General features: G+C 46.9%; 1 protein-coding gene across 1 annotated transcript in view; it reads left to right on the top strand.

The window, feature by feature from the left end:
- CHST1 (carbohydrate sulfotransferase 1) overlaps positions 1 to 26,999 on the top strand; it is a 210,181-nt gene that overhangs the window by 164,214 nt on the left and 18,968 nt on the right. Inside the window, exon 2 of the mRNA XM_078684696.1 lies at positions 3,861 to 4,020. The gene's annotated coding sequence lies outside the window, so the exon portion shown is untranslated. The remainder of the gene's footprint in view (positions 1 to 3,860; positions 4,021 to 26,999) is intronic.

Raw genomic sequence — 26,999 nt, 5'->3', positions numbered from 1 at the left:
TGAATAGTATCTTTTATTAGCTTTTTTGATAGCCGACTTGCATAATCTGTTAATTTTTTGTAGGTGAAGTTTGTCTTGTTTGGCGTTTGTTTTGAGCCAGGTACGTTGCAGCTTTCTAATTTGTTGTTTTATGTCTTTTATTTCTATGTTTCTCCAAGGCGCTTTTTTTCTTTTGTTCTGTTGTGTGGTTTTGAGGGGTATCAGGATATCAAAATCTTTCTGTAGCCGCTCATATAGATTTTGGACAGAATTTATTGTTTTCAGATTTGTACTGGATGATAGTTGTGTTTCTAAGTGTTCCAAATTGAGTTTGTTCCATTGCCGATAGATGGATGGATTTAAGGTAGTTTTAGGTAAGTTGCTTAGAGTTGTTTTATGTTGGAAAGCAAGCAAGTAGTGGTCTGACGCTGTGACCGGAGTTATAGTTTGAAAGGTAACTAGTTCAGTATTAGCAAAAATGACATCTAGGTTATGTCCAGAGATGTGTGTGGGTTTGTGGACAATCTGATGCCGGTTTAGTGCGTCTAGGCCAGTGATTATTGTTTTTGTATGGGTCATATTGGGTTTGTTAAACCAAATGTTGAGGTCACCCAGAACGCATAGGTTGGAGTGTTTTGTTATCAGGTTTGAAACTGTGTCTAGAAGTGCATAAAGCTAAAACCCATTCCCGCTTGCAGAAGCCCCTGACAGCAGTTGCATTTTGCAGAGTTGCTGTTGCAGAAATGGAAGAAAAAGGCGACACACTTGTACTGGCAATATATCATAAAGTGTATTAAGCATCACCGGGAGGCCAGCCAGCTCCAGGAAATCAACATCTGAGCTTCAACTTGCAATAGGCGGCCTGACTTTTTTATACACTAGATCCAAGCGTAAATACATCACATATTTGCATTTATGTAACACATCCGTTCAAACACAACACCGTATTACAAGTATTACTTTTATAAAAACAGCACATCACATGATTAATGGAGGCGATTATTTTGCACGTGTTAGCTAGGTACATATCTACGCTACCGCTTGTACTACCAGTCGTCCTGGGCTTTTCTCTTTAAAATCCAACCACGCTCTACTCCCTTCACGACTACCGCTCCTGCACGGCCTGAACTCCCACCCAGTCTGTGCCCTGTGCTACCTTGTCTGCATTTCTTAAGAGCGAGTTCTCACAAAGAGGCCTGAAACTTTCCATTCCACTGAAGTCTGCTTCTACTTTCTTCCCCCAAAACCTGACTCCATTTTGTGCTGCCTTTAAGTGGTGTAACGAAACTTGAGGGTGCCCACCTGAAAGTTACATGGAGGGGCCCCCATGTGCCGGGCCCATTCAAGCCTGCCACAGGTGCACAGTGCCGAAGGGGGACCCCCATGGAGCTCGGAGGCCTGTACGTACCACGTGGACTGTTGGGATTATTGGTTTCTGCTGCCTTTCTATTCTATTACTACAGACAACTTACAGGCATCTGCATCAAAGTAAATACCGGGAGCAAATGGGCAGATTCTCAGAATCTGCCCCTTTGCTCCCTGTATTTTTGCATTTGGGATGCATCATCCCAAATGCAAAAATCGCAATTTAAGGAATCTCTAAATTGAGATTCTTTAAATTGCGATTGCATTTAAGGAATCCCACATTGAGATTTCTTAAATGCAATGCATGAAAGTAAAAAAAATAGCGAATTCGCTAATAGGGGGAGCAAATTACCATGAAGTTGGACTTCATGGTAATTTGCTAAAACTTTGAAAAAAGCACTTTTTTGCATTTTTCAAAGTTTCATGTTGCGCACACACATGCCCTTAGGGCATGTGTGTGTGTGCAACATATGCGCATAGATCAATTTCAGGGGTGCAACAGGGTGTCATTTTGACACCCTTGCACCCTTGAAATCGCATGAGAATTTTGCGAGTACCTACTGGTACTCGCAAATTGCTCATGTAATCTCCAATACATTCCTATGGGCCTCTAGGCCCATAGGAATTAATGGGACAGCATTCCTTAATTGCGACTAGCAATTTGCGAGTAGCAATTAAGGAATGTTAAGGAATCGCTATTTTAATAGCGATTCCTACATGCATAGGCTTTTGCTATTCCTAAATAGCGTTTTCTTAAAAATCGCTATTTAGGAATAGCAAAAGGCTACGTTGATGCATCTGCCAGTATGCCCTTTATTTCTCTTTTAATACGTATATCTGTACATGACTTTCTACTGATGCTGACATTGACATCATTGGGCTTTCATCATTTTCTACGTTTACGATAACATTACTGTAGAAACAATATATACAACCAGAAATGTCAAACTGTCACCTATCTCTTCACAGCACAGTAAGAGAGATCCCGCCGCTGCTCTAGTGGCTTTTACACACTAGCCATAAATAAATATGAATGGATAACGGATAATGGATCATGTGCAGATTCTAGAAAGTGAGATTACAGTTTGCAGGAAAAGGATGAGAGAATAGATGCAGGTGGGGACAAGACGGCACTGTGAGTGTTTGTGAGGAGCCATGTTAGGATTTCTTTAAGCATCATAAACACAAAACAGGCACCGTAGAGCTCTCTGAGGTGTGGGGTGATGTGAGTGTGGGTGGGAGGTTGAGGGTGAGCCTTGCCGCAGAGCTTGGTATGATCTGAAGTCTTATGGTCAGTTTAACTTTAATTCCAGCATAGAGTGTGTTGCCGTAGTCCAGCTTGCTAGGGATGTGAGCGTGCGTGGCGGCTCTGCAAGTGTTTATGAGGGGTAATGTTAGATCTCTTTGAGCATCTTGAGGTTAGGGAAGCAGGTGACAGGGACTGCATTCACTTGACCAGTCAAGGTGAACTATACTCGTTCTCTTCATGCTCTTGCAGCCTGGCTCCTCCTGAGATATCTTTTCTCTCTCTCTCTCTCTCTCTCTCTCTCTCACTCTCTCTCTCCCCCCCCCCCTTCCCCCTGCCCTTCCCCCCACCCCCGGAGCCAGGCTCCCTCTGAGACATCTTCTCTCTCTCTTCCTCTCTCCCTCCCTCTCTCTATCTTTCTCCCGCAGCTCTGGGAGCCCTGCTCCCTCTGAGACATCTCTGTCTCTTCCTCTCTCTCTCTCTCTCTCTCTCTGTCTCTTCCTCTCTCTCTCTCTCGCTCTCTCTCTCTCTCTCTTCCTCTCTCTCTCTATCTCTCTCCTCCTCTCTCCCTCTCTCTCTCTTTGTCTTTGTCTTTCTCTCTCTCTCTCTCTCTCTCTCTCTCTCTTCCTCTCTCCCTCCCTCTCCTTTTCCCCCCGCCCTGGGAGCCAGGCTCCCTCTGAGACATCTTCTCTCTCTCTTCCTCTCTCCCTCTCTCTCTCTTTGTCTTTGTCTTTCTCTCTCTCTCTCTCGCTCTCTCTCTCTCTTCCTCTCTCCCTCCCTCTCTCTATCTTTCTCCCGCAGCTCTGGGAGCCCTGCTCCCTCTGAGACATCTCTGTCTCTTCCTCTCTCTCTCTCTCTCTCTCTCTCTCTCTCTCTCTCTGTCTCTTCCTCTCTCTCTCTCTCGCTCTCTCTCTCTCTCTCTTCCTCTCTCTCTCTCTCTCTCTCTTCCTCTCTCCCTCCCTCTCCTTTTCCCCCCGCCCTGGGAGCCAGGCTCCCTCTGAGACATCTCTGCCCCTTCTCTCCGCCCTGGCACTCAAGCTCCTTCTGGGAAGCAAGTAATGTAAAAAGAAGAGCGTGTGATCTGATCTGCTGGGGACTCACACTGGCTCTTTCTTCCAGCACATCTCTGAGCTCCCGAGGCGCACACTCGGCGCTCAAAGTGGTTTTGGTGGCTGCCGCTATGCCACTCCAGGGCTTACACAAGGGACTGCTCTGCCTGTGTTGAATAAATGTCACACATCCGCTTCTCATTTCTCTCCATCTCTCACAGGTGACACAGCATCAGCATGGCCTCATCCTTCCTTCGTTAATCCGATTCTGTGGTCCCGGGAGCAGCCAGGACGATACCAACATAAACAAGGAAAGGAGAGCAGAGGCGGCTGGCAAATCTTCTTCATCGCTGGATGGCGCATGGACCTTCATTGTCTATGGTGAGTGACACTGCTCCAGGGCCAGTGTGACTCTTGTTGGGGTTTTAGCCCATCAAAGTAAGTCAACTGGGAATTACGTGTATGTCAAGGAAGATGAGTGCAGCTCTTGCTAAAACAATCCCACCCTCGTCGCCAATGTTGTAGACATGAAACATCCTCGTCGCCAATGTTGTAGACATGAAACATCCTCGTCGCCCATGGTGTAGATAATAAAGCTGCATAATGAGAATGTAATATCCTGAATTAACCCCAGGGTAGCAGAGCTATCTGAGGCAGGGTAGAGCCCGCAGGCCTGCTCCTCCCCTACCCACGCTTCCACTGAACAGCTGATATCATTGGCCTGCCTTTGAAAGATCCGTGGGGAGCTTTCCCTGGAAGGCAGAACTTATGTAACAGTAGCAGACCCCTGAGCAAAAGCCTGTGAAATGCATGGTCCTGAATCCCCCCTACTTCTAGTGGTAAGAGGCTTTCACCTCCCCCTCACCTTCATCCATGCAGCCTCACCACAGCATCCATTTCCAACTGTTATACCCTCAGAAAGCCTTCGGTTTGTATGCTCTGCCCTACCTACCCCTGCTTTGTAAAAAGAAGCCACCTGAGGCCTTCTTCCTGCCCCTTGTGCAGATTCGTACTACAGAATGAGCCACGAGCTGCTGTGGCGCGTAGGCAGGGTCTTTCAGTTCAACAATATTCACACCTAGAATTTCATCTCTGGAGTATTGCCTCATCAAGAGCTATCTGAAAATAATCTCCTTTTGATAAAAAGTATTATTGGCTGTTGTTTTACAAATTAGTCGACATTGGACAATGTTGTACTGTAGGTTTCCCCTTAGATTTCGAAATTGAGAAAGGCTGCTGCAGAGGTCACACCTGAGATCTGACACCCTCCCAGAGTCCCAAGAGTGTGTGTGTGTTTTTTATATCCATATACGTCACCATTGATATTGTGTAAACACAGCACAACATATTCAAAAGATTTTTTTTCCTGTGAAATAACTCTTTTCCATCGGTCACCAATTTGTTCAGAGTTCTCTCCCCATTACCACCCAGGACACAGATTTACTCCTGCCCTTGACAGGAGTAAAACACTGAGTGGGTGGGTGTGAACCATCTTCCAATTCAAGGTACCCAGAAGATGGACCTGTCAGTGTCGGACTGGCCTCAGTGCCGCGTAGCAGGATTTGGACTCTTTTTTTATCCTGTGGGTGATTGGACCAAGAAAAGATGCCACTGAGTGACCCTTCAAGCTGCCCCGTCTGTCGGTGCCGGACAGCCACACTGACCAGCAAGCCAGTCCAAAACGGCGTCCCACACTCCATCACCCTTACCAGCTTTGCTCATAAAGGGCCATATGTATGAAACTTTGGTTTTGCGATTCTCAAATAGCGATTTTTAGAGAATCGCTATTTGAGATTCGAAAATGCTGTAGGATTTACAAATAATTTTGCGAATCCTACATATTCCTTAATTGTGAATCGCAATTTGCAATTCGCAGTTAAGGAATACCTCCCCATTCATTCCTATGGGCCTAGAGGCCCATAGGAATGAATGGGACGATATTCTCAATTTGTGATTCCCAATTAGAGAATCGCAAATTGAGAATGCAATTTCAAGGGTGCCAGGGTGTCAAAAGGACACCCTGTTGCACCCCTGAAATGTACATGTGTTCACATATGGCACACATACATTCCCAAAAATGCAAAAAAGCGAATTTTTCAAAGAAATCGCAAATTACAACCAACTTCAAGTTGGTGATAATTTGCGATACCTTAAGGCCAAATTGCATTTTTTCTGTGCTTCTTACATTGCATTTAAGGAATAGCAATTTGCGATTCCTTAAATGCAATCGCAAAATAAGGAATCACAAATTTTGTTATTCCTTATTTTGCAAGGCAGTTTTTCTTTCATACATACCACTGAGCCAAACTGCGATCGCCGCAAACGCCGAGATTCAGCGAATGTCGGCATTTGCAATCGCAATTTGGAATGATACATTTGGCCCAAAGTGTTTTGCACAATGCTGATGTGACTTTACGTGGGAGTAAACCTATTTCCAAGTGTAGATTCACGTTTTGTAAAATAAGCCATTTGAAATATGGGTCCTACTGTTATGTAATGTTTGCCCCAGCCTCTCATTCTAATTTAAAATATATATATATTTTTATTGGTTCTTACTGAACACAACAAAAGAAACAAAAAAACAAAAAAACGATGGTAAACTCATTTACTAAAGTAGTATGCAGTTCAGAAACTGTAATCCTGCTAAAATAGCACACTGCATCTAGGAGTGAGGCTCCCAATAGCTCCCAGCCAGGATACTCCAACAAAAGGAGGCCTAACGACCCCTAAACTTCGTCCTTTGTTATGGGCCCAGCTGGAATCTGATTGACCCCCTCCCCGCCTGCACATTGCTGCTCCAAACAAAAGCAGACAACGCAGACAACGTGTAGATGCTGCTGAAATGTCCTAGTGTGTGAAAATCACACGGGGACACATTTTACATATTTCTATGGAGCCCAACCTCCTGACAGGCTGGATGGCGTCCACCCTGTGAAAATAGTAACCTTGGGCGGTGAATTCCGCTCCGATTTTGGAGTTTGCCGCACTCCGCGTTACGCAGAGTTCCAAAAAACTCCGCTTCACGCAGCGGAGCAGAGTTTTTTTCCTTGCTCGCGTTCACCAACATCAAGTTGGCGAGCGCGAGCGAGGAAAATCCACCTCCCGTATACATTTTTCCTTGTTCGCGATCGCCATCATCAAGTTAGCGAACGCGAGCGTAGAAAATAAACCTCCAGGCGAGATTTTTCAGCGCTGGGGGGGCAGGTTTCTAATTGTGAGAGGTCGCGTATGCTCGCAACCGCTCGCTTTGAGAAACTGCCCCTTCACGTTGAGAAAGCTGCAGCTCAAGTAAAAATCTACTATGAGCGGCAGAAAAGGTAAGCTTGAGCTGTGCATGGTGCTGTTCGCAATGATTGCACAGTGTGGACAAGCATCGGCACTGTGCAATCAACGCGAACTGCATTTTTCTACCGTACTCCACCGCTTGTGGAGCTTCGCGTAGTGCAACAGAGTTTTTTTGCACTTCTCGTAGCTCCGCGTAGTGCAATGCTGCAATCTTTGCCCAGGGTTAGAAAATAGAAGATAGACACCACCTACCCACGTGTACCATCGACTCGTGCTCTGCTCTTCCCAAAAAGAGTGGTACGCAGAAAATTCCCATAGGCTATGGAAAAAGATTCCATTGGCTCCATACCCCTCAAGACACAACTGTGGCCGTGCACCCAATCATGCATAACTTGGCATGGTGAAGTTTACTATTGAGCACTTCAGGTTAACTTGCTGACACCAGTTTTTGGTTCTACCCCCGTTCCTAGTTGACCAGTGTGCCCAGGCCAGTCTCGTCATTGTTTCTGAGATGGTGTAACCGTCAGGAGTGTTGTTGACCAATGTTGTGCGTGTTGTAGAGCCGGGGCCTGAGACTATCTGTTTCAAAAGGTATGCAGCCTTTACACTGTGGTCTTTACCTCACACAACATTACCAAGCATGCCTTTCCCACTCAGGTAAGTGACATGAAGGCCTTTATTGGTACTTTGCCACTCAGTACTTTACCATGCAAGGAAGTATTTTTTTTTTAAATTGCATAATATGTATGTCTTTTTAAAAAAGAAGTTGAGGGTTAAGGCATTGGTATGGATTCAGGACTGTAAGGTTTCCAAAGGGGTTTCTAGAGTCCAGGGGTGGCTAATTCTAGGGGATATCAAGGGTTTTCTAGGTTTTTATTAAGGTTTAGGGATGGTAAGGGTTTGACAGGGTTTTATTTAGGGTTAAGTGATGGGAAAGGGTATGAGATAGTAATGGCTTTTACGGTTCATCAATGGATAAGGGTCATTGGATGGAAGATATGCACAGAAGGAGGAGTAGTAAGCTGACAACGAAGGGCGAACGACAAGTGTCAAGACAGGAGACCCTCTGGTCAATGAGCAAGGTGCAGGACATAGCCGATGCTTAGTTGGAGTTGACGGCTGGCAGTATGTTGGGCACTGGGCTAATGCACGACTGCTGAAGGCCATGCACAGCACAGGCTGGGCGTCAACGGGGGGGTTGGGAGCATTTTCTGGACAGATTCCAGGCCCTTTGGTCAACCTCCTACTGTGCACGGCCCATCGCTGAGTGTAGCAAGGGGTTGGTCACCTATGAGTGGTGGCTCTGGGACAACCCCTGCTGTGCTTGGCCTAATGCCATGCACAGTGGGGTTGTTGGCTAAATATGATCAAAGACCCACAGGAATTTACTGAAAATGGTTATACAATCTTAGCTTCTGTTAGGAAAAACAAAGAAATTCACTGAAAAAATCAAAGGTTACTGTGAACCTATAGTTACTTGGTGAAGTCATACACAAAGTAACAGTTAAAAAAAAAACATAAAACTACTGAAAATCACCAATTATAGTTCAGTGACCTAACTATATCTTTCAAACCCGTCATGCGCTGCTTATGACCTTACATTTCTCATGTTGAATGACATCAGTGATGACACCACTGATGATATATCTGATGACATCATCCAATGACTATGACAGTTTGCTATACCTTTTCATAGTGGAAGTTATTCCGCAAGCTACACTAGTTTCTGTCACCTCTGTTCATGAGTGTAGCCTTTCTTAACATCCAGGACAGGAAGCATGTCTGTGAAATCACCCACATTTAATAGGTATGATGCTTTTTTTACTGGGATTCCAGTTTGTAAGAAATGTAATGTCTCCATATAAATTAATGTAAACAATAAGGGCCCATTTTATATCTTGGTGGTAAGCTAACTCTGCCGCATCAGAAACTGAGTATGTTTACTGCTTAGATAATGGTCCGCCCACCCAATTTAGATGCGGGTGGACCACAGATTTGGCTATGGGAGTAACTTCTCCATCACGGCCATAGTCAAACTTTTTGGACAAGCTGACGGAGTAAGTGCCGTCGGAGAAATGGCTATATGCCCGCCCACCCAATTGGGATGGTTGTAAATGTAGCCATTTTGTTATGTTCGGCACCACCAGGCAAATCCAGGCGGTGAGGGTCATTAAAAAGGAATTTTTTCCCCCTGGAAAGGGGGGCATTTTATTTTTTATTTTCAAACAGAAAATCCTCTTTTAGGACTTTTTATATGAAAATAAAAAATGTAACTGTTTGAGGCAGGGCTCTGTCATTTAGCCTGAGCCGTTCACCAAATAGCAAAAAGCAGTGACAAGAACCACCATGACAGTGGTTCCTGACAATGATTTATAAATAACCACCAGCTTGCCAGTCATTTATAAATTTGGCAGGTCGTCCCTCCACAAGGGGGACATAGTAATCTACTCCATCCCCCTGGCGAACAATGGGCCATCTGCCGACTCAACAATCAGGCCTCAGGCCCTAGTCTATTAAACCTTCAATACCGTTAAAAAAGTGTTTGGTCATTATTTTCCTTAATGAAATGTATCTGCTAATATCTTATCCAACAGATAATTTAAAGTCAACAGCTTCATTTCTATGTATTAGCCAATGATAAGGCATGCACAAAAAGGCCCTATGGACAACGCTGCGTGTCTTACACATATTCCTGAAATAATGGTGTACACCATTAGAACAACGCTTATATAACGCTTAGCGCTTGGACGCCTCCGGGCAGCAATTCGCGCTTTACAAATACACATCCAATCCAATCCAATCCAATCCAATAAGACTGCAAATTAAACTGTCTGTAAGTTAGTCGCCCATACATTACATAAGTCAGCAATATATTATACATTCTTCAACAATGCATAGTGTGTCAAATTTTTCACTTAACTTCAAGAAATAAACATCTGCACCCTATAAATCTCCTGTTTATATAGAAATTGTCTATAGTATAACATGGCAATTCTTAATAGCTGGCGTGCGCACAGAAATCCACAGGTCGATAATGGATTGTGATGAGAAGCCTTTGTTTTTCCCAATAATTTTTGGCAAAAGGCCTTTGATTTGAGCCGCAACCTACTTGAAACGTACATCTGAATCTGACTTGTCTCTGGGACGACAATATTTCCATTTTGTACATACAGCACACATATAAATATAGTTACAGTATGCTGTATATGTTTGTGGGCCCTTTACTACCTACCCCGTTTCTTAAAATGATCCAGTGGATTAAATGGTAATTTGAGGAGCAAAGCTTGGATGATGTCATCACAGATGTCAATTGAGATGTCATCAGTGATATCACCAATGCGTCATTTAACATGTCATGAGTGAGGTAACATGTGAGATCATAAGCAGTACATGGTGGGGTCACAAGTTTTAGTTAGCTCACTGAACCATAACAAACCCATTGCAGTGTTTGTTTTTTAAATGTTATATTGTGTGTGCCTTTGTCACCCAACAATAAGTATATATTTTTAGCGAATATATATATTCACTATAAAAACAAAGGTTACAGGGATGTTATAGTTAGGTACATATTTCACACACACAAACCATAGAAATTCAGCAGTTATAGTTATAATTATTGCAAGAAATTATAACTAGTACCCTAAGGTAACTATAACACGCGCCCCCGCCATGCACAGTTTTCTCATCAAAATTTTTATTTGAAATGTAATTTTGATATTATCAATGATTTCATAAAAGATGTCATGACTGATGTAATATGTATGATAATTAGCAGTACATGGCAAGGGAGTGAGTTATAGTTACCTTAGGGCACTAGTAATAGTTTCTTGAGATAAGTATAACTATAACAGCTGAATGTCGATGGTTTTGTGCGTGTAAAATCTGAACCTAACGATGACATCCCTGTAACTTTTGTCTTTTTAATGAATTTCTAAAAATGTTTTAAATTCTATTTCTCACTATAACGTCCATATAACCTTTGTTTTTTTCAGTGAATTTCTAGAGTTCTATTAATGTAAAGTCATTTAATTTGTTTTCATGTTATTTCCTAACTATAGTGTCCCTGTAACATTTGTTTTTTTTCAGTGAAATCCAAATTTTTTTAATGATATTTCCTAACTATAATGTCCCTGTAACCTTTGATTTTTTCAGAGAACTTCTAGAGTTCTATTAATGTAAAGTAATTGAATTTCCTATACATTAATTTAACTGCTGGTGTGCATGGCCGTTCTCGGTGGGGGGTTGGCCACAGGGCCTTGCCTGCCACCAACCTTCCGCATGCAGCCAACCTTACACCGTGCATGGCTTTTGGCTGTGTGCACTGGGAGGTTGCCCGCACGACTTGGCATGCAGCCTTACCCTGCAGCTAACCTCCCGCATGCAGACAACCCCACACTGCGCAGGACGTCTTGCCATGCATGGCGTGGGGTTGGCCGTATGGCCTGGCTGCAGGGCTAGGACCTGTGGCCAACCACACAAAGGCAACCAACATGGGAGGGGAACCCATCTGCCCGGGCTTGGCCACATTGTAAATGGTGAGTTGGGCAAGCCACAAACTCCCAGTGATGATTTCAGCCCAAGGGACACCATTCTCCATGAACTACAGTAGGTAATATAGATATATATCAAGAGATAGTATGAAGAGCTGTGGACCAAGACAGAACTTTGCCACATCCCTCATCCTAACTCAGTAGACCCCGTTGACTCTCATGGTCACAACTACTACTGTGTGGAGCAAACGTTACCCACCATATGTACTGTCGGCTGCAGTGTTTGAATCTCAACAATCTTGTGATGGTTGCCACTGCAGAGAGCCGTACAGCTTTGGCGTCCAATGACAGCACCACAAGTGGTTCGTTTACTCTCTCCAACTGAGCTAGACACTTAAATAACCTAAGTAGTTTGAGTCCTCGCATAAAACCAGACCCGTTCCTAGTGTATTGTGCCCTTATGTGAGTTTAGGATACTGATTTTGAAAAGCCTTTCGCTTCCATATTCAGCAGTGAGATGGGACGATACAGGATACAGAAATACCTGGGTTTCTCTTTCTTGCATACTACATTATGACCCTCGACCTCAGGCATTCTTCCAATCTCTGATTCAACACAAGAAAATATCTAGGAGTCTAAAAGCGAAATCAAATCACAAGACCCTGTTGTCGTGACAAACAAAAGAAAGAGGTGGCAACTGCATTAACCAAAAGCCCCACGTGATATAATGACACCACATTCACGTGAAGCACATACTCTAGGTGAGAATTTTCCCATCAGTTGTCTACCTGTTCCGCCACTCTTACATCATTTGGGTTCTCCTTACCCAGCAGTCAGTGCAATCATAGTCACACAAGATGGAATAAAGGTAAGAAGACCCACCGTACTTATCTGGTGGTCGGAAAGAGTGTAAAAGGACAACTGAAAAAAGCAGTGCAAAAAAGTGATTAGTGAAAATATAAAATTAGATGAGACTGAGTAGAAGAAAGACTTTAATGTTATCTCTCAGCCCCCTAACTCTAAAAACAACAAATGTGAAAGCAGATTTAACAGAATATCTGCTCAGCGAGTGGTCAACATGTTTCTGCATATAAGGAATTCCCCATGCATTCTTCAGGACCTAGTTTGTGCTGCTGCTGTAGAATTAGTGATACAAAATAAAAAGGAATCATGTCACCTGATCTTCAGGCTCAGATGCTCCACCACAATCCAATTAGTGTGGGGATCGCGCCTCACCTCACCTGGCTGCAGCTCAGGTAAATGAGGAGCACCGCTCTCTCCGTCGGTGTCACGGTGTCGGTGTCACCGACAGAGAGAGCGGTGCTCCTCATTTACCTGAGCTGCAGCCAGGTGAGGTGAGGCGCGATCCCCACACTAATTGGATTGTGGTGGAGCATCTGAGCCTGAAGATCAGGTGACATGATTCCTTTTTATTTTGTATCACTAATTCTACAGCAGCAGCACAAACTAGGTCCTGAAGAATGCATGGGGAATTCCTTATATGCAGAAACATGTTGACCACTCGCTGAGCAGATATTCTGTTAAATCTGCTTTCACATTTGTTGTTTTTAGAGTTAGGGGGCTGAGAGATAACATTAAAGTCTTTCTTCTACTCAGTCTCATCTAATTTTATATTTTCACTAATCACTTTTTTGCACTGCTTTTTTCAGTTGTCCTTTTACACTCTTTCCGACCACCAGATAAGTACGGTGGGTCTTCTTACCTTTATTCCATCTTGTGTGACTATGATTGCACTGACTCCTGGGTAAGGAGAACCCAAATGATGTAAGAGTGGCAGAACAGGTAGACAACTGATGGGAAAATTCTCACCTAGAGTATGTGCTTCACGTGAATGTGGTGTCATTATATCACGTGGGGCTTTTGGTTAATGCAGTTGCCACCTCTTTCTTTTGTTTGTCACGGCAACAGGGTCTTGTGATTTGATTTCGCTTTTAGACTCCTAGATATTTTCTTGTGTTGAATCAGGTTATTGGTAGGGGCATGTATCTAGTAAGAGTCGGTAAACCAGCCCTTAGACCCCCTTCTATGTAGTTTGTGAATTGATTCTTCCAATCTCAGCACCACTTTTGCTGAAAGAAACATGTCGGCCATACGGCTCTTGACATGGCTTGCTGATGAATTGTAGTGGGACCTCATTTGAGCCACGCATTGTATAATTTCTGCCTCCATTATTTAATTTGCATAATATCACTTTCCAACAGCAATTTGTCTTGAAGATATACATTTGCTAATGTATTTATTTGAATTTTGTTATAGTGCAGTCTAGACCATATGTAGGGCTTCCAAACCCCAATGTGGGAAGGGCTACTTCAACAGGCCCTGGTTTACTGATGATCTTCAAAAGCTGCGGAAAACCTGCAGGGACAAGAACTGAAATGACAATTGAATAGCGACCCTACTGATAAAATAAGTCACAGAGGTCTTATTCATCAATATTAATGAGCTATCAGCCATGCTAGATCCTTCTACTACACAGACAAAATTAGAATGGCAGGTAACTCCTCTAAAGAACTCTTTAGAGTTGTTAAAAATTGTCTCAGCCGTCTACTCTCAGTCTTATTGATCCTTCGCAAGATTTTTGCAACAGAGTGGCCACCTACTGCAGAGACAAAATTCTTAAGGTCTACTCTGAATTCCCTCCATCTGTTGAACCCAGTTCTTTTATTGAATCATTGGCCTTCTCCACTGAGTCCTCCAAGCTCTTTGCTCTCCCTCCTATTTTCGAGCAGAAAATCAAGGAGCTTCTCGTGAGTTTTATATCAGGGTTCACGGAGGACCCCTGTCCACCTAACATTCTGCAACTGGCACCTGATTGCATTGCCGAAACTTTACAGCATGTACTCAATCATGTCCTTGATTCTGGGACTTTCCTTCAACCTTGTAAGGAAGCTACTATTATCTCTCTTCAAAAACAGCCTTTCGTTGATCCTGATATGAAGAATTTTGGTCTTATCTCACTTCTACCTACACCTGCCAAAATCCTGGAGAAATACCTTAATCAGAAATTATTGAAGAACATTGAGACATATGACATTCAGGACACTTCGCAAAATGGCTGCAGAAGTAGTCATAGTACAGAAACAGCGCTGGTGGCCTCCACGGAGTGAATCAGGTGCCAGGTGGATCATGGAGGGGCGGCTGGATCTGTCGGCAGCCTTTGACACCATCATGTCTAGATTGGGGTGCTCCACTGATTGGGGTTCCTGCAGCATTGATACCTGCAACCAAACTGTAGGTAAGCTCCTCCGTCCCGTACTGACTCCAGGGACATTATCAGGATTTTTGGGGCCCTGGGCCACATGTATTCTGGGGGCCCTTGTTCGAAAGATCTTTGCTTTTTTAAACTAATTTCGGCACTCGTATGCCCTCTTTGGTCAGGTCACTGACAGTGCACAGGTGCAGTCTTCCCAATGTGTTTACTTCTAATATTCAGTATTAGAACACAACTGTAGCTCACGAATAATACGGCAAATAAGCTCTTTGGCACCCCCCATTTTTTCATACGTTAGGTCCTGATTTTATCGAAAGGAATTTTTTTTATGATTATTGTTTGAAACATAGGCACACCATTTCTCTGCTAAATGTCTGCAATAGACTCTCACATATCACCCACATTAAACAAGCATTTGCAATGCAATAGGTCTCGCATTTGCGAGAGTGTATGCTGTTGGTATTGCAAATGACAATGTCTTTTATTTATTTGTTTTGATAATTAACACATAAATAAAAGGCATTGACACTTACAAAGCCAATAGTTCAAACTCTTTAAACTGCAAGACCTATTTAATTTCAAAGAAGTCGCCTCCATTGTCCCAGGCTGCTTGGAAAGTAAAAGCACGTATGGCGCAGTAAATGTTGCAGGAAAGCATTTCGTGACTACATGCCTGCAGTAGGAGAAACTCGTTAAAGAAAATAGTGCTCACAAACTAAATAAGACATACCATGTAACAACAGAAGTAAACGAACCAGTCCTCATGGGAGGTTACAAATGAAGAGAAGGCGGTACTAAGGAGGGGCTAACAAACCTATTAACGAATTAGAAACCAGCATTTACAAAGGACAATGACACAAGCCAATGAAAAATGTGGGCGAAGAGTGGCGGGGTCCCTACACGAATACAGCATGCCACGCAGAGCAGCGCATGTGTTGCCCAGGCTGTACCTAAAAATAAGTGAAAAGATAATGGTATTTAAAACAATAATCTGAGAAGTATTCAAGGTCACCAGGGCAAGACTGTCTGCAGAACAGGGGCAAAAACAACAGTTGATGGACAGAATGCAGAACATTGTCATACATTCACCCCAGTACAGAGATCTGGGCCTAAATCCATCGTTTTTTTGCACTCCACACCACCCCAGGTCAGACATGGCCATATGCAAATCAGCCTTGACCCTGTGCCTCATGGGAACAGTCCAGCCCGAACTGCCAAGCCATGTCTTTTCTGGACCGGAATCAAGCATCCTAGGACCGGTTTCTGGCTATCAGCTTAGGCCCAGATCACTGTACTGGGATGAATGTATGACATTGTCATACATGTCCATTCTGTCCATCACCTGTTGGTTTTGCATTTGTCGCCCCAAGTGGGATGGGTATGCTCAGACGTGAGTCCCAGGCTCTCCACACCACTGGAGTCAAGCTATCCTGGCTGATGATGGCTCATAGCCAGAAACCGGTCCTAGGATGCTTGATTCCGGTCCAGGAAAGACATGGCTTGGCAGTTCGGGCTGGACTGTTCCCATGAGGCACAGGATCAAGACTGATTTGCATATGGCCATGTCTGAACTGGGGTGGTGTGGAGTACAAAAAAACGATGGATTTAAGCCGAGATCTCTGTACTGGGGTGAATGTATGACATTGTTCTGCATTCTGTCCATCACCTGTTGTTTTAATGCATTTGTCTGCAGAACAGAGCTGGCTGATATCAGGGTCCCCCACCTCTGAAAGGCTGGGGGCCAGGACCACACTGCCCATGCCTTAAAAAGTCTCTGCCTGCTCTTTGTCTGCATCAACATACCCAGCATGCACCGCGCAGGCTTGGCACATCAGATCCCATCCCCCCTTCTGCATAAGTTAAGCAGCACTACCTCTCCGGTGTCCAAAAGGTTCCTTTAAGAAGTATAAATATAAATAATGTGAACAGGGGCCTCTTTAAAACCAACGCCCAGTGGCGACCACGTCCGGAGCGGGGCCCCCGCCAGGAGCACAGAGGGTGCAAAAAACACGAAAAGAATACAAAAACAGCAAACAGAAGTTACTGTAAAGAAAGCCGTCGTTTATAAGCCGCCCCTGGCACCCTGGCTTTCCACACCCTCCGGCCAACTTCTCTTGCGTGTTTATCCCGCGGATTTTGAGAAAGAACACGTGAAAAACAAGCTGAGACAGACAGACGGACGGACGGAGTCAGCGCCTGGCACGCGTCCACGGGCGCGGTCTGTCCGGAGCCAGCCGCAGGTCTGGGCATCTGAGGGCAGCGGCGGGTCCAGGGGGGTCTGAGCCTCTGGCATGGGCTTCTGTGCCCGCTGCTGGGCAGCGCACCTGTGCTGGGGCCAGGGGGGCACGGGAACTAAACTGGGACGAGGGAAGGGGCCAGGAGGGGGTGGGGGCACAGCAACTAACCTGGGACGGGGACAGGGGGCACAGAAACTAACCTGGACAGAAGGGAAGGGGCCAGAGGGCACAGAAACTAACCTGGCCAGAAGGGAAGGGGCCAGAGGGCACAGAAACTAACCTGGCCAGAAGGGAAGGTGCCAGGGGGCACAAAAACTAACCTGGGACGGAGATAGGGGGAACAGAAACTAAACTGGACCGAGGGAAGGGGCCAGGGGAGGGGGCACATGAACTAAACTGGGCCGAGAGAAGAGGCCATGGGGCACAGCATCTTACCTGGGCTGGAGGGACGGGGCCAGGGGGCAAATAAACTAACCCGGCACGGAGGGACTTGGCCAGGGGGGCACATAAACTAAACTGGGCTGGGGGACAGAGCCAGGGGGCACATAAACTAAACTGGGCTGTAGGAAGGTGACTGGTGGGCACAGAAACTAACTTGGGCCGGGGGACAGAGCCAGGGGGCACATAAACTAAACTGGGCTGAAGGAAGGTGGCTGGTGGGCACAGAAACTAACCTGGGACGGGGACAGGGGGCACAGAAACTAAACTGGACCGAGGGAAAGGGCCAGGGAAGGGGGCACATGAACTAAACTGGGCCGAGAGAAGAGGCCATGGGGCACAGCATCTTACCTGGGCTGGAGGGACGGGGCCAGGGGGCACAGAAACTAACCCGGCACGGAGGGACTTGGCCAGGGGGGCACATAAACTAAACTGGGCCGGGGGACAGAGCCAGGGGGCACATAAACTATACTGGGCTGAAGGAAGGTGGCTGGTGGGCACAGAAACTAACTTGGGCCGGGGGACAGAGCCAGGGGGCACATAAACTCAACCGGGCTGAAGGAAGGTGGCTGGTGGGCACATAAACTAACCTGGGCCGGGGGACAGAGCCAGGGGGCACATAAACTAAACTGGGCTGAAGGAAGGTGGCTGGTGGGCAAGAAAAATTAACCTGGGACAGGGACAGGGGGCACAGAAACTAAACTGGACCGAGGGATGGGGCCAGGGGAGGGGGCACATTAACTAAACTGGGCCGAGAGAAGAGGCCATGGGGCACAGCATCTTACCTGGGCTGGAGGGACGGGGCCAGGGGGCACAGAAACTAACCCGGCACGGAGGGACTTGGCCAGGGGGGCACATAAACTAAACTGGGCCGGGGGACAGAGCCAGGGGGCACATAAACTATACTGGGCTGAAGGAAGGTGGCTGGTGGGCACAGAAACTAACTTGGGCCGGGGGACAGAGCCAGGGGGCACATAAACTCAACCGGGCTGAAGGAAGGTGGCTGGTGGGCACATAAACTAACCTGGGCCGGGGGACAGAGCCAGGGGGCACATAAACTAAACTGGGCTGAAGGAAGGTGCCTGGTGGGCAAGAAAAATTAACCTGGGACAGGGACAGGGGGCACAGAAACTAAACTGGACCGAGGGAAGGGGCCAGGGGAGGGGGCACATGAACTAAACTGGGCTGGAGGGACGGGGCCAGGGGGCACAGAAACTAACCCGGCACGGAGGGACTTGGCCAGTGGGGCAATTAAACTAAACTGGGCCGGGAGACAGAGCCAGGGGGCACATAAACTAAACTGGGCTGTAGGAAGGTGACTGGTGGGCACAGAAACTAACCTGGGCCGGGGGACAGAGCCAGGGGGCACATAAACTCAACTGGGCTGAAGGAATTTGGCTGGTCGGCACATAAACTAAACTGGGCCGAAGGAAGGTGGCTGGTGGGCACAGAAACTAACCTGGGCCGGGGGACAGACCCAGGGGGCACATAAACTAAACTGGGCTGAAGGAAGTGTGGAAAAAGGGTCAGGCAGATCAGGTCGATTACCCCTTTTCAAGATTTGCCCGGCGTTAGCCGCCTCTCACCCAACTCACTGTTACCAAATAAAGAGGCAGGCGCTGGAGACTGGAAGGCAGTTAACAGGAGTTTATTCCGACGGAGCAGAACACGTCAAATCAGACAACAGGGTATCTTCTCGAGGTACTCTACCAACATCTCTGAGGCCTGGCCTCTTATACACTGGTTTATTACTTTATTACATATAACACATTCTTGGTAATGCTTTGATGTACGGAAAGACATTCCCGGAAACCCCGCTTCAGGCCCATTCCCACACATATCTACAGCAGAGGTCCCCACCCAACCCTCAGCATGATGGCTGTCGCGCAGCTGGACATACCGCTGGGAACAGGAATGCGGGCGGTCGGTCGGATCTAGGGTTGTGAAGGCATTGATTAATCACCGTTCCTCTGATGTCAGGCGAGGTCCTACTGTAAGGAGCAAGCAAACTGCATCTGTTGGGCTAGGTGATGGCCTGGGATCAGGCCGGGCAATCTGACAGGGAGGAAGAGATTATCAAAGGGCCTGTTCTAAGGGTGGGATGAAAGAGCGAGGGGGTAGGGGTTTCAGCACGGGATGTGGCTCTGAGACAGGGTCGTGTTTAGAGGTGCGTTTATGACCCAAGCAGGAGAGACCGGGGGCTGTCAGGGTGCGGGGGAATACTTGCGAGGCTGGGGAGTGAGGGGGAGAGATGCGCAGGCTATTGGCAGTGGGCAGAGAGGTCATGACACACAAAATGGCTGCTATCTATGTTCGTGATGGGGCCTAAAAAGGGGACAAGATGGCGTGGCCACTGTTTCGTGACTTTCGCTTTACTTTCAACAGTGGCGAGGGTGAACATAAATGAACGACGCTTATGTACATATACATTGTCATTTTCCACAGTCGCCGCTTTTTAACATAAGTCAGTTCATTTCCGTGTTTATCATAACTGACGGGGTGTACATATAGTCGTGTGTGGTCAATGAGATAGCGTTTGTCAGTACTGGCGGATTGCATATAACCATGTGTAGTCGATGCGACATACGAGGTGGAATACATATGAATTTACATTTGTCGTGTTTAAAAGTGACCGATGAAACATTTTGAAGGCAACAAAAGTGGTTGAGGGAGGAATTTAGTCCAATACAAGCAATTAGTCAGGGGGGGGGGTAGAAAGTTCAGAAAAAGGGGGGGGGGTCTTCGCCACAGTGTCTTTTTAGTAGCGAGCCATCACTGGTAGGCTCTGGTAGTTCGTTTTCTTCCGTTGGCGCTGTTGAGCACCGGCGGTGGAGCTATAGGTCCAGCTCGGATCCTTCTTTACACGTCGCAGGGTGCGATCTGTCCCCTGCTGTTAGACCACAGTCCTGTTTCCCAACTAATCTTTTTAAGGGTGCCTCATGCTGGGCACCTGCATTTCTTTCTCCTTCCGCGGCAAACCCTATTCTACCTAAATGCTGTTCTTCTTCTCTGAGTCAAAATCCACGTGAAAAGAAAAAAGGGGGGGGGTTTGTCGGATAATCGAGGGAAGAGAGGGCGGAGTGGGACCAGATCTTCGAGATAAACCAAGGGAGCAAAGGGTGATGAGCAGGCAGGTCCATCAATCGGGCTCAAAGGGGCGGGGACTTCTGGCACGCGTGGGTCAACAAGCAGAGGGCTTCAAGGCAGCCCTCCATCCTTTCATTTTCCGCGTTTGAGAGTGGTGCCTTGTCCCGCGTCCCGTTGCTCTGCGGCTCCACCTTAGGTCGAGGTCACACGTGCCTCATGATCTGCGGCCTGGCTGTGCGTCACGTCCGGCCCCTCTCCTCCGGTGACTGTGTATCTTTGAATGGGTACAAAACAGGTTTTAGAGAACTGGCAGGAGAAGACATTTATACATTTCAATTCCGCCCCAAATCTAAGTAGTTGGGGGTACGTTCATCGGTCACGGTCAGAAGTTATCACTGTGGAGCATGTATACAGGCATGTCTACTGAGTTTGTACTAAGTCTATTTGGCGTTCATTCATGACGTATAGGGAGAGAGGTCAGACTCCTATCAACTGTGTATTCCATCAAACTCGAAATTGGATCCTTCGGTAGAGACTCGTCTCTCTAACCCAAGCCCTGGCAGTCTTCTATCATCATGAGAGAGGGGTAGAGGCTAAACATTCTTTTCTCGGGGAGCAACAGTTAATCAGGGTCATCAGTTATACTTCGGGATATGGAGCTGGGGTCAATCGGGAGAAACAGGGACGTTTTGGACATCCGTACTTGGGTGCAGAGAGGTGGGGCAATCTGGGCATTGGAGATTGTGTTGCTAACGAGCTGAGAACAGAAGGCCACTGACATATAGTCCCCCTATGAAAAGGGTCAGATTAGGGGACATCAGTCATCTTACCTGTCCTTTCCTTCTTAGCCAATTCAAGTTCTATCATTTTACAGAAAGGAGAGGTAGTAATATGGCAAATTACAATTGTTTTAGTTTCTGTCAATTTGTCGAACACCTTTGTGTTCAAAAACCAATTAGGCTCGTGCCGGCGGGGCACAACGTTACCACACAAAGGAAGAGGGAACAGGGGGACCCTCGGAGGGAGAGTCGTCCGCATTTTAAATGAACTATTCGGTACACGTACGACATGGAGAGAGAGAAAGAGAGAGAGAAACGTGTACAATAATAGGCCATTTAGTGCGCACACAACACAAAACAGTAGGGGTCATGATATATAGAAACACAGACTGAGGGACGACGTAAATCCATACACTACGTACACATGAATTCAGGCGGGGGGTAGTACATGTATTATATACAAAAACCCAAGACAAAACATGGAACAGTACTTTGCCAAAGAGATTTCCTCCTGCATGCTGCGCATCCTTAGTATCCTATTTAATTCACCTGGCTGTCTTTTGCTGTTGGCCTCGGTTGCAAATACTTACACCTTTGTCAATTGTTCGGGAACTAACCTGGTCGGGCTAATACTCACGGTGGGATCTTCGAATCGTTTTTAGCGAATGGGTATCCAGGCTGAGGCAACGGAGGGTGTCAGTCGGGAGAACAATGGGCAGCTTTGAGTTTCACGTCTATGAGGGTGCAAGAAGGAGGTGGTAAATCTTAAACATTGACAATATTCCTAGTCTTCCAGGAGGAGGGTACTTGGGTAAACCTCACCCCGGAATATTCCTGAACCTTCCCCTATTTAGTTACCGTATGAATCTACTCATAGGTGCACGTCATGCTTGGTTGCATTATTTGAGGTGCCGGTTGGAGTCATATTTTTGTCATACTGCAATAACCCGCCAAGTTTCTGCTTCAGGCCACCCTTCCAGTCGCTGGGTTCAGAGAGAGAGAGACAGTCGTTCCTAAGTAAGGGAGTGTTATATCTTTGTTTGTTCGTCGTGTATAGGCACCATGTTCAGACCCCTTTTCCCCATTCCATCGGCCGTTTGATCATCACTCAAGTCATACATAAAACATCTCTCTTATCAAGTCAAACGTGTGCAACGTGTATCCAGTCGAGTTATACACATCCGGGCATACACGCGTGCATTCATATCACACACATTCGTCACGTTCTCAGGGGCAGTCCCCATAGATAATATATAATTTTTCCCCGCGGAACCATGGCGTGTTGCTTAGGTCTTCTCCATTCTTTAGTCGATGTTCCGATGTGACCTGCAGAAAGAAGGGGAAAAGAAGGGGTGGGGGCAGCGTTTTAAAACACATCCGCGCGCATAAACCCGAAAAGGCTTTTACTTACCACATACTCGACCTATCTCCGCGGGATGCAGTCCCTTTCATCTCGGCGTTGTAAGCCCAGAGGGACTGGTAGTGCGGGAGAGATAATCATTGATGGACTGTGTATTGCATAGATCGCCCAAGTGTGGTATTGCGGATCGTGTGTAGGGGAGGGTCAAAACAAAAGGGCAGTCAGTGTAAAGTGGGGGGTGAACTCGTGCTCTCCTTCGAGGAGGAGGGATGGTCTACAGTGGTACAGGGTCTTTTTTTGTTCATCAGGCACGGAAACTAGAGGGGCTAGGTGGCATTCCTTCGGAGTGGCTTAGGGGCATCTGAAACAACTTCCCTGATATATGTGGCATATAAAGTAAAGGCTAAATACCGGGACCTTTATCGATTGCTTTACGTTGCACAAAAGTAAAAAACACACGCAACAAACCTGGACCATTCACATTTGCAGTATTTCTGTGTACTTTGCTTTTTAACCTTTAAGTAATCGAATTGCTTTATTTCACCTGTATTTTACGTATATCGGAAACAATGGCCATTTATTCGAAACTTACCAATCCAAGTGCTACAACTATGTTTGCTTTTCACAAAAAAACTTTTATTTAAAAATGTTGGCGTACAAATGCGGGCCTACAACCACGTGGGCCGGCCACGGAGCAGACTGGAACTGTACATGAGGGCATATTTATTTGCGGACAACGTAACGGAGTCGGTGGTCGTTGATTTTATAAAGGTACGATAAGTGCAATAAAATCATATCGAAAATTCATTGTGGGCAAGTACCATAAGTGTCGAAAAATCGAACTTTCAATAATACTGTAATCAATGACGCATCAGAACTTAATATCAATTCCTTGTCCGAATGTTCAATCAGTACCCATCCCCTCCCGCCATGCGCTTCAAAAACTGCATACATATCTCATGATATCAAGGCTGAGCATCCGGAACACAACAGGGAGTTGCGAGTTTCGTTTGTACCGGCTCCATTTTGGGTGGGGTCAGGCAGGTCCATGTATAGTCAAAATGTCTCCACCAACTCATGGTTGGACCAGAGCCTCTTTCGGCAGTCCAAAAGTTTCGTTAAAGGGCAACAGAAGGGACCGGTGACATGAACCATCAATCAAAAAAGGGGGGGCAACAATCTTTCCTACCGGGTCATACTGGTGTTCCACAGGAACTGATCAAATCGGTAGTCTGCAGTATTTTTGGTAATCCAAACTGAGGCTGGCGCCAGCATGAGGACGCCAACGTCTCGTGGCTATGTCTTGGTCGTTCTGCGGGCAATCATGGCAGTCGTTCCCCATCGGGGGGCCTGGGGCCCCTGCAGTTCTCGTAGAACCTTCAAAGCTGAGGAGAACGCTTCTGGACGGGGGACTCGTTTTCTAGCTGGCAAGCGACCAGGCCATCCTTGCACGCCAGGCCCATTCCTGCAGAGTCGACCGCCATTTTTAGGAGTTCTGCAGCTACCGGCAGTCACTGGGTCGCAAGAGCAGACGGACTCCAGCCTGTCGGGCGAAGCGGAGTTGCACCGCCACAGTGGACGAGACCCTGCTGGGTGAGTGGAGCGTCGCTGCACCGCAAGAGTGGACGAACCCTTGTCGGGTGAGTGGAGCGTTGGGGGTGCAGCTGAGGGGCCTCCACCTGGGGAGGTGGGAGAGGCTTGTGCGCGCCGCCTCTTCCTCCCAGTGCACCCCACGCCGTCTCGCTGACATTCGTTATGGCTGGACCAGGCGATGAAAGAGGGGGGGGTCGGAGGCATAAGCAAGACATCCCCCCCCCCCGTGGCCTGCAAGGCACCGGAAGAAGAAGGGAATGGGAAGACTAGTACATTCCGGGCCGGGCCATTCACCCCACGACTTCTCCGGCCGATGGCGGCCAGCCGCTCTTTGCCACGGCCACAGGAGCGGGTCCCCCGGTCAGCCAACCGCGGGGCTCGTCGAGCGGAACGCTGATATATCCTGGGGGCAGGCCTCGGCGCGTGGTGTCGCCTCCGGGCTATTTGCGCAATGGTCCTCCACCCCAGGCCGCCACCGACGCTACCTCACCAGCTGATGGCTTTTGTAGACTTTCTAACGCCCAAAAACCTACTAAAAAGTAGCCCAAAGTAGCCCAACATTGCTACTTTGAGGAAGGAGGGACAGGAACGGCGTCAAGCAGACGGCGAAATGCATTGTGGGTTTGTTGTTGCTGCCGTTTGCCATGTAAATAGTCGCTTAATATATAGTTGTACAATGAAACGTTTTAACATGTTACTTTGCTGGAGTGTTGTACATTTATAATATTTGCGTAGGGTTTGTCGTTATTTGGGCGTGGTGGGCGGTGGAGCCGGGCTGTCTTGCAGTCATCATGGCGTTGAGTTCGGCTCTTCTCACTAGTTTCATATTTCTCCTGAGGGGTTGTTCCTAATGTTTCTATTTCAACGAGGTCAAAAAAAAAGGGAGATCTCATCAGTGGCCTACTGATTTTGCTCGATTCCTTTTGTTTTTCCTAACGATTTTTATGTTATTGTTTGCTAGCACGATACAGCGGCTAATCCGCATTTTTTTTTATATATGTCCTTTTTATTAGGGGTGTCCTCCGGTGGAGCCAGATGATCTACCTCTAATAAATGGTCCGGGCTGAACCAACTACTGAACAATGGGGAGAAGATAGGCATGACGGGTTACAACGGGGACAAAAGTCTGCACTACCTATCCTTCACTACTTTGCGGAGACTAGATAGTATATTTCTATTCTACAGTATTCGCAAATAGGGAATACCCAAAGAGAGAACCAATTCCAAACAGTCAGTGTTAGGACAAACAATCAATCAATCAAATGAGGAATAAAATAGGCGCGACGGGTTACAACGGGGGCAAAAGCCTGCGCTACCTACCCTTCACTATCTGCAAAGAGAGAGATCTTCCTGTTCCTCCCTGTTTGTAGGCAGAGAAGATCCTTTCAGAGAACCAATTCCGAACGATCAATGTCCGGTCAAACAATCAATCAATGAGGGATAAAAATAGGCACGACGGATTACAACGGGGGCAAAAGCCTGCGTTACCTATCCTTCACTATCTGCAAAGACTAAACAGAGTATTGCGACTCTGTGCTTGTTTGCAAATAGAGAATGATCCAAAGAGAACCAATTGCAAAACAATAAATGCTTGGATAACAATCAATCAAATGGAGAGGGAAGTAGGCGCGACGGGTTACAACGGGGGCAAAAGCCTGCGCTACCCACCCTTCACTATCTGCAAAGGGAGAATACTCCTATCCTTCCCCGTTTGTAGACAGAGAATCTCTCAGGACAAAACAATCAAATGCGTAATACTAGTATTTTCCAATGACAATCAAACAATTAATTCGCAATTCGTCGTGTTACACGACCTTACCCGGACCGTATGGACAGTTTCTCGTCTTCCGCTTCCAGCGCCCGATCGTCCTCTATTCTCCGTAATTGCTGTGGCACTCCTGATGGTTCCCAGTCAGGACCGTAGATCACTCGAGAGAGGTCTGCTCGGAACCAGTGAAGTTCGGATGATCGGCTGCCAGACAAGGGTCTATCGGGCAGGAGCTCTTCCCGATCGTTGCAGTCGTTCACTCTGTCGTTGGGACCTCACCCACTGGATCCACGTGTCGCTGATGGGCCCCACGTTTGGGACGCCAATTGTGGAAAAAGGGTCAGGCAGATCAGGTCGATTACCCCTTTTCAAGATTTGCCCGGCGTTAGCCGCCTCTCACCCAACTCACTGTTACCAAATAAAGAGGCAGGCGCTGGAGACTGGAAGGCAGGAAACAGGAGTTTATTCCGACGGAGCAGAACACGTCAAATCAGACAACAGGGTATCTTCTCGAGGTGCTCTACCAACATCTCTGAGGCCTGGCCTCTTATACACTGGTTTATTACTTTATTACATATAACACATTCTTGGTAATGCTTTGATGTACGGAAAGACATTCCCGGAAACCCCGCTTCAGGCCCATTCCCACACATATCTACAGCAGAGGTCCCCACCCAAATCTCAGCATGATGGCTGTCGCGCAGCTGGACATACCGCTGGGAACAGGAATGCGGGCGGTCGGTCGGATCTAGGGGTGTGAAGGCATTGATTAATCACCGCTCCTCTGATGTGAGGCGAGGTCCTACTGTAGGGAGCAAGCAAACTGCATCTGTTGGGCTAGGTGATGGCCTGGGATCAGGCCGGGCAATCGGGCAGGGAGGAAGAGATTATCAAAGGGCCTGTTCTAAGGGTGGGATGAAAGAGCGAGGGGGCAGGGGTTTCAGCACGGGATGTGGCTCTGAGACAGGGTCGTGTTTACAGGTGCGTTTATGACCCAAGCAGGAGAGACCGGGGGCTGTCAGGGCGCGGGGGAATACTTGAGAGGCTGGGGAGTGAGGGGGAGAGATGCGCAGGCTATTGGCAGTGGGCAG

This window comes from Lissotriton helveticus, chromosome 3_2 (genome assembly GCF_964261635.1).
Source record: "Lissotriton helveticus chromosome 3_2, aLisHel1.1, whole genome shotgun sequence".
In the NCBI taxonomy this organism is placed as follows: Eukaryota; Metazoa; Chordata; class Amphibia; order Caudata; family Salamandridae; genus Lissotriton; species Lissotriton helveticus.
This window is presented reverse-complemented; position numbering and strand designations above follow the sequence as displayed.